The 8,067-nt window shown below is 46.1% G+C and overlaps 1 pseudogene; it reads left to right on the top strand.

Moving 5' to 3' along the window:
* Positions 1 to 8,067, top strand: part of LOC119280071 — a 55,975-nt pseudogene that overhangs the window by 8,529 nt on the left and 39,379 nt on the right.

Genomic DNA, 8,067 nt, shown 5'->3' with positions numbered 1-8,067 from the left:
CGACCCCCTGACCCCTGACCCCGACACCCGGACCCCGACACCACACCCCGACCCCGACACGACACCCAGACACCCCGACACTCGACCCCCCGAGGCCGACAGGGTCTTATATTTGTGAATTATTAGTTAGGTCATATATTTTTCGATTTTGTTATGAAAAACATCATATATAATTATGTTGATCGGGTTGATTTAAATGTGCAGTTGTTTCACCGCTGCGAGGTTTGGTGTTCGACGACCTCGCCGTGCGTTTGACAAGCTCTGTCGTGAGTGAGCACAAATGACATGTCCTCCTCCCCCATTAATTATTTGCTCTGTTCCGGTGTTCGTGCCGATGAAACTTGATAGCTAGCTATATATGTGTCTTGAATCATCAGTATGTGTAACCAATATGTGTCTCCCGTTCGAAAGCGTCATAGTTATAAATATGCATGCATTTGCATATTTATAACCTTGATTCTTTCGAATTGTCCAACGCTATCCATGGACGACATAATTAGCTTAGTTAGCTCATAAACAATCCATTTTACCTACGTTAGCTCTAAAATGATGCATTTTACCTAAGTTAGCTCATAAACGATCCATTTCACCTAAGTTACCTCACAAACGATGGCGTGCTTCTTCTTCTAGTCTTCTTCTTCTAGTCACCTTTTCCTAACTTTCTTATTTGCCATTTTGCAGATTTCATTCACTTCTCGGAAGCTAGCTTGCTATGATGGAGTGCTTGTTTTTTATTTCATTCTCTTCTAGTATTCTTCTAGCTTGCTACGATGGAACTTGCTATCTTGATGAAACTTTGCATTGTAATATGTATGTGCAACTTCCTAATGGTTGCAACTTATGTGTATGTGCAACTTGCTATATATGTATGTACGATGAAACTTATGTGCTGTTAAATAGCCCTGTGAAGTATATCTATATATGTCATATATATTTGCTGTGAAAATTGTTGGATTTAAAAAAAACAGGGAAAAAAAGCCAATATGCAGGCTCTTTGCCATCTGCCACCGACGGCAAAGGGCTCTTCGCCATCAGCAGCGGATGGCAAAGAGGCCACGTGGCAGGCAACTGTGCTTCCTGGGAGGCTGACCAATTTGGTCAGTTTGCCTACAGTGGCTGACGGCAAAGGCCTTACGAAGTTTTCCGTCAGCGGCCGACGGCAAAGGCTTGCCGTTAACCACCTAACGGTGTAACAGCGCATTTATTGCCGTCTGCATTCTTTGCTGTCGGCTGCTGATGGCAAAGGCCCCTTTGCCATCAGCCGCCCAAAGCAGACGGCAACGTAGCTCTTAGCCGTCCCGTACTTTGCCGTCCACTTTTGCCGTCCGCGGCGGACGACAAAGACCTTTGCCGTCCGCCATCCATGCCTTTGCCGTCCGCCGTGGCAGATGGCAAAGTAGATGATTCCTGTAGTGTATGCTTCAACTGTTTTACCGATCTGGTTGGCCAGACATGTCTGAATCATGCGCTGATATGTTGCGCCGGCGTTTTTGAGCTCGAAGGGCATCGTGTTGAAGCAGAATGGGCCGTATGGGGTGATGAATGCCGTTGCGGCTTGGTCTGACTTTGCCATCTTGATTTGGTGGTAGCCAGAGTATGCATCGAGGAAACACAATGAATCGTGTCCTGCAGTGGCGTCGATGATTTGATCAATTCGGGGGAGGGGGAAGGGATCCTTTGGGCAGGCTTTATTTAGGTCTTTGAAATCGACACATAGGCGCCAGGATTTGTCCTTCTTTGGTACCATCACCAGGTTTGCTAGCCAGTCCGGATGTTTTATATCTCTGATGAATCCGGCTTCCAGTAATTTTGCTAGCTCCTCTCCCATGGCTTGTCTCTTGGGTTTGGAGAAACGCTGAAGAGTCTGCTTAAACGGGCTTGAACCCTTTGTAGGATGTCCAGCTGTGCTCGGCCAGCCTGTGTGGGATTCCTGGCATGTCTGAAGGGTGCCAGGCAAAAATGTCCCAATTTTCTCGTAGGAATTCTCCGAGTGCGGCGTCTACATCAGGTTTTAGTTGTGCCCCGATGGAGGCCGTTTTTGTGGTGTCTGTTGGATGGACTTGGAACTTGACTATTTCGTCTGCCGGCTTGAAGGAGGTGGACTTGGATCTTTGTCGAGTATCACGTCGTCCCTGTCCACCGTGGAGCGCAACATAGTTAGTTCCTCAGCCGCCAGGGCTTCGGATAATGCCTCGAGGGCCAGTGCGGCTGTCTTGTTTTCGGTGCGGAGCGCTGTGTCCGGATCACTAGCAAGAGTGATGATTCCGTTGGGTCCGGGCATTTTGAGCTTCAGGTACCCGTAATGGGGTATAGCTTGAAAAATTGTGAATGCTTCTCGCCCTAACAGAGCGTGGTATCCGCTGCTGAATGGGGCCACTTGAAATGTGACCTCCTCGGATCTGTAATTATCCGGCGTGCCGAACACCACGTCCAGTGTGATTTTCCCTGAACAGCATGCTTCCCGGCTGGGGATTATTCCTCAAAGGTTGTGTTGCTTCGCTCAATGCGGCTCCAGTCTATTTCTATTTTTCGCAGTGTTTCCTCATAGATGAGGTTCAATCCGCTGCCATCGTCCATGAGTACCTTTGTAAGCCAGAAGCCGTCCACTATCGGATTGAGGACCAATGCAGCTGGTGCTCGGGCTGGCCGGAATTTAGGTTCGTCACTGGCATTAAAAGTAATAGCCGTGTCACTCCATGGATTTATTGTTGCTACCTGGTAGACTTCGGCAAGGCTGCGGAGCGTTCGCTTCCTCGCATTGTTCGATACGAAAGTCTCGAAGACTGTTGACACCGTACTGGCGTTTCTGGGGTGGTGCTCTGCGCATTCTGGAGTTAGAAGCTCCTCGCCACTCCTGGCCACCTGCCGGAGTATCCAACATGCTCTGAGGCTGTGAGTTGGTGCGACTTCCCCTGAACTGTGGATTTTACAGGGTCCATTGAGCCATCCCTCCAGTACGGTCCCATACCCTATAGAGGGTTTTTGTTTGTTGCTATTTGGCTTAAGTGCCTGGCGATAATGCGTTCTTTTGTTTCGGACTGGGATTGTATTCAGGGCCGGATTGTCCCAGAATTTTGTTTCGGTTTTCCGAACGCTTTCTGTCGCACAGTACTTTTGTACTATGGATGTCAAGTCGGCGAAGCGTGTAATTTCGTGACGACTTATGGCGTTGAGGATTCCGATGTCCGTGCAGTTGTTACAAAAGAATGTAATTGCATCCTTCTCACGGCAGTCCTTTATCTTGTTTATAACCAGGAGGAATCTGGCCCAATAGTGGTGTACTGTTTCCCCGGGCTCTTGCCGTATTTGGGATAGATCCCTTGTAGTTGGGTGGGCGGGTGGATTTAAATCCGGAACCTCGCCCGATCTAAGATTCAGGGGCCAAGAAATTTCCGAATCCGGAAGCTTGTTTTCTTGGACGTTATTCAATGAATCAGACCTGCTGCCTGACTTCAGGTTCAGGGCTTGGGCGACATCCTCCCCTCCGCGGATATCCGGCTTGGAGGGGTCGGGAATCCGGACACATCTGATCCTTAGGATGGGCGAAGATTCGCCGCATTGTTCTTCCACCACTTCAACGTGGTGGGTGACCTGGGGAGAGTCGATCTCTCTCTGATCGGGTTTAAGCCCCATCTGGCCGTAATCTGTAGCGACTCCCAGGGCAGCGATGCGATCCAAGAGCTCGTTTAGGGAAGAGAGCTCCATCGGATCTAACTGCTCGGCGAGTTCCGAGCTGATCTGGAGATTGCTTTCGATGGCCCGAGAGGTCATCACCGACGCGGTGGCCGAACAGGCGGTCATCAAAAACCTGCCTAGCCGAAGAGTTTGGCCGACAGCCAAAGCTCCTTTAGCAACAGCGCCGTCTTTAAAGACGGGGTGCGGCATCCTTCCTGTGGGTGACGACACAGAGGAACTCTCAATGAAAGCACCAATGTCGGTGTCAAAACCGACGGATCTCGGGTAGGGGGTCCCGAATTGTGCGTCTAGGCGGATGGTAACAGGAGACAAGGGACACGATGTTTTTACCCAGGTTCGGGCCCTCTCGGTGGAGGTAAAACCCTACTCCTGCTTGATTAATATTGATGATATGGGTAGTACAAGAGTTGATCTACCACGAGATCAGAGAGGCTAAATCCTAGAATCTAGCCTATGGTATGATTGTTGTCCGTCCTACGGACTAAAACTCTCCGGTTTATATAGACACCAGAGAGGGTTAGGGTTACACAGAGTCGATTACAACGGGAGGAGATCTTCATATCATATCGCCAAGCTTGCCTTCCACGCCAAGGAAAGTCCCTATCCGGATACGGGACGAAGTCTTCAATTTTGTATCTTCATAGTCCGGGAGTCCGGCCAAAGGTCATAGTCCGGCCATCCGGACACCCCCTAATCCAGGAATCCCTCACCACCCATCCCCTCTGTAGCTGAGATGCTCGTCACACCAGGACGAGCCCTTTTCATGGACGAGATATCAACTGGACTTGACAGTTCGTTAAGCCTTGAGCTAAGCTCTAGTTGTTTTGTTTGACACAACGTCTAATCTCTAATTTTGTTTATAGGCTGCTGCAACAGGAGAACAGAAAGCTGAGGTGGTCACGAATCACATACTAAAGGTGCGTGCAAACTCTCCACCTAAGTTCAAAGGGACTGATAGAATACAAAAATGTGTTTATGTTACTGATTCTTTATTTTTCCTTTTCAAATACTGAAGATCCTAGGATTGGATATGTGCGCCGACACAATCGTAGGAAATAACATGTTGAGAGGAATATCAGGAGGGCAAAAAAAGAGAGTGACCACAGGTAATTCATCAAGGGAGTAAGTCAAATACCATGTGTCCTATACGATCTAAGTATCTAACCCATCCATCCTATCTGCAGCTGAGATGCTCGTCACACCAGGACGGGCCCTTTTCATGGACGAAATATCAACTGGACTTGACAGTTCGACTACCTTCCAGATTGTGAACTCCATCCGGCAAACTATTCACATTCTTGGCGGAACAGCAGTTATTTCCTTGCTGCAACCTGCACCTGAGACATATGAATTGTTTGACGATATAATTCTCCTCTCAGACGGTCAGGTTGTCTACAATGGCCCCCGTGAACATGTGCTTGAGTTTTTTGAATCAGTGGGTTTCAAATGTCCCGAGAGAAAAGGTGTAGCTGACTTCTTGCAGGAGGTGAGTTCCATTGTATCTGTAATTATGCATTTGCATAAAACCCCGAAATCTTTAAATACCTAAGGAATACAAAACTAGAAATATCTTGGAATGTTTTGATGCAAAGTTTGATGGCGAATGCAACAGACGGATCATCAACATATTGATATGCTTGGAGAAATAAAAAACATATTTATACAAACCCCTGTCCCAAAGTCAGATTTTCTAATGGTAGGATCACAATTGGCTACAGTGCTGAAGTGGACTGACTATAATTGAAATGTGGTATGCAGGTTACATCAAGGAAAGATCAGAGACAATACTGGATACACAGTGACGAGACATACCGATATGTTGCTGTGAAGAACTTTGCAGAGGCATTTCAATCTTTCCATGTTGGTCAGGCTATAAGAAGTGAGTTGTCTGTCCCATTTGACAAGAGCAGGAGCCATCCTGCTGCCCTGAAAACATCAAAATATGGTGCCAACATGAAAGAGCTGCTTAAAGCTAACATCAACAGAGAGATGTTGCTCATGAGAAGAAACTCCTTTGTGTATATATTCAAGGCAACTCAGGTGATTCCAAAAAACTAAATTTTATTTTCAGTACATAGTGATCACAGACTGAAGGGGAGCCTTGGCGCAGTGGTAAAGCTGCTGCCTTGTGACCATGAGGTCACGGGTTCAAGTCCTGGAAACAGCCTCTTACAGAAATGTAGGGAAAGGCTGCGTACTATAGACCCAAAGTGGTCGGACCCTTCCCCGGACCCTGCGCAAGCGGGAGCTACATGCACCGGGCTTCCCTTAGTGATCACACACTGATGACTATAATCTACAGAAGTTCTAAGTTAAAAGTATCTCATCATGTTATATCTCTTTATTGTTCAGTTGACGCTAATGGCAATCATCACAATGACGGTCTTTCTTCGGACAAATATGCATCATGACTCGATAACAAATGGAGGGATATACATGGGTGCACTGTTCTTTGGGATCGTGATGATCATGTTCAATGGGTTAGCAGAAGTGGGCCTAACTGTTGCAAAGCTTCCTGTTTTCTTCAAACAAAGGGATCTCCTTTTCTTTCCAGCATGGACGTATTCCTTGCCATCATGGATCATCAAAACACCCCTCTCCTTGCTGAATGCATCAATATGGGTCTTCATAACATATTACGTCATCGGATTTGATCCCAATGTAGAGAGGTAAGGATGCTAATACTGCTACCATACTTTTTTTATGAATGTATTGCAGAAGCTAACAGAAGTAATGAATTACTGCAGACTTTTTAGACAGTTCCTGCTCCTCTTAGTAATGAGTGAGACGGCATCTGGCCTCTTCCGCTTCATTGCTGGTCTTGCAAGGAATCAGATTGTTGCGAACACCATTGGTTCATTCTTCTTACTAATCTGTATGCTTACAGGCGGATTCGTCCTGTCAAGAGGTATGCAATGATACCAGCCTAAACACCATGGTTGAGATAGCGAGCTAAGAATGCTTCGAGCAAATTGCCTAAGTGCAGTTGCTATTGGCACATTAAATGTGATGCTTTGTATGAGAATTGCAAATTAAACTGTTGCTCTATGTTTTTAATAGAGAATGTGAAGAAATGGTGGATATGGGGGTATTGGATATCACCACTGATGTATGCACAAAATGCCATATCAGTAAATGAATTCCTAGGTGGCAGCTGGAATAAGGTAAGGAGTTCATAAATTATTCAGAAAAGGGTAAATAATCATTTAACTGAAAATGGTAGACTAAATCATATTGATACTGCTATATTACAGACAGTCCCTGGTTTCAGAGAACCACTTGGAAGACTAGTTCTGGAATCTCGTGGAATGTTTACTGAGGCAAAATGGTACTGGATTGGTGTTGGTGCACTGCTCGGATATGTGCTTCTATTCAATGCCCTCTACACCATCTGCCTCACATTTCTCAAACGTGAGTTACAAATAACTTGTAATTAGAATGCCAATAGAAAGGGTCCTTACAATTGGAGGTCTATTTTTAATCTTATACATGTTGCTCTGCAGCATTTGACAGCAGTCAGCAAACAATATCTGAGGAAACAATGAAGATAAAACAGGCTAATTTAACTGGTGAAATTCTGGAAGAAACATCAGGAGGGCATAACAATACAACAATACTCGGTAAAGCACTTGTTTTTACATTCATCAATCAAAATACTCCCTCCGTCCGGAAATACTTGTCGAAGAAATGCATAAAAACGAATGTATCTAGAATTAAATTACGTCTAGATACATCCATTCCTCCGACAAGTATTTTCGGACGGAGGGAGTATGATATGCAATATAATGGATTTAAAAATAATCCCTTCAATATGTCCATCAGATACTGCAGATGAGAGCAACGGTGAATCAACTTCAAACAACGCAACAGTGAATTCTTGTCCAAGCAACAAAGGAATGATCCTCCCTCACTAGTAGAAAAAAACCCATTCGTCCCGGTTGGTTAGGGCCTTTTGTCCCGGTTCTTGAACCGGGACTAAAGGGTCGTTACTAATGCCCTAGACCTTTAGTCCCGGTTCAAGCACGAACCGGGACAGATGGGCCTCCACGTGGCCGGTGCGCCGAGCCCAGGCATGAGGGCATTTGGTCCCGGTTGGTGGCACCAATCGGGACCAAGAGGCATCCACGCATCAGCATTTCAGGGGCTGGGGTTTTTGTTTTTTTAAAGGGGGAGGGGGTTGGGGGGGTTTGGGGGGTTAATTTAGATGTTTCATATATTGTGTTAGCTAGCTAATTAATAGAGAGAGGTGTCCTCTTTTATGTCCGTGCTTGGTCGACGCTACATACTATACATAGAGAGGCCCTCGACACGCTAGCTAGTAAGAAAATAAAGAAAACCATTAAGTATAGAAGTTCGTCATGCATACCGAGA

This window comes from Triticum dicoccoides, chromosome 3B (genome assembly GCF_002162155.2).
Source record: "Triticum dicoccoides isolate Atlit2015 ecotype Zavitan chromosome 3B, WEW_v2.0, whole genome shotgun sequence".
Lineage (NCBI taxonomy): Eukaryota > Viridiplantae > Streptophyta > Magnoliopsida > Poales > Poaceae > Triticum > Triticum dicoccoides.
Note: the sequence above shows the minus strand (reverse complement) of the source record. Positions and strands in the feature narration are given on the sequence as shown.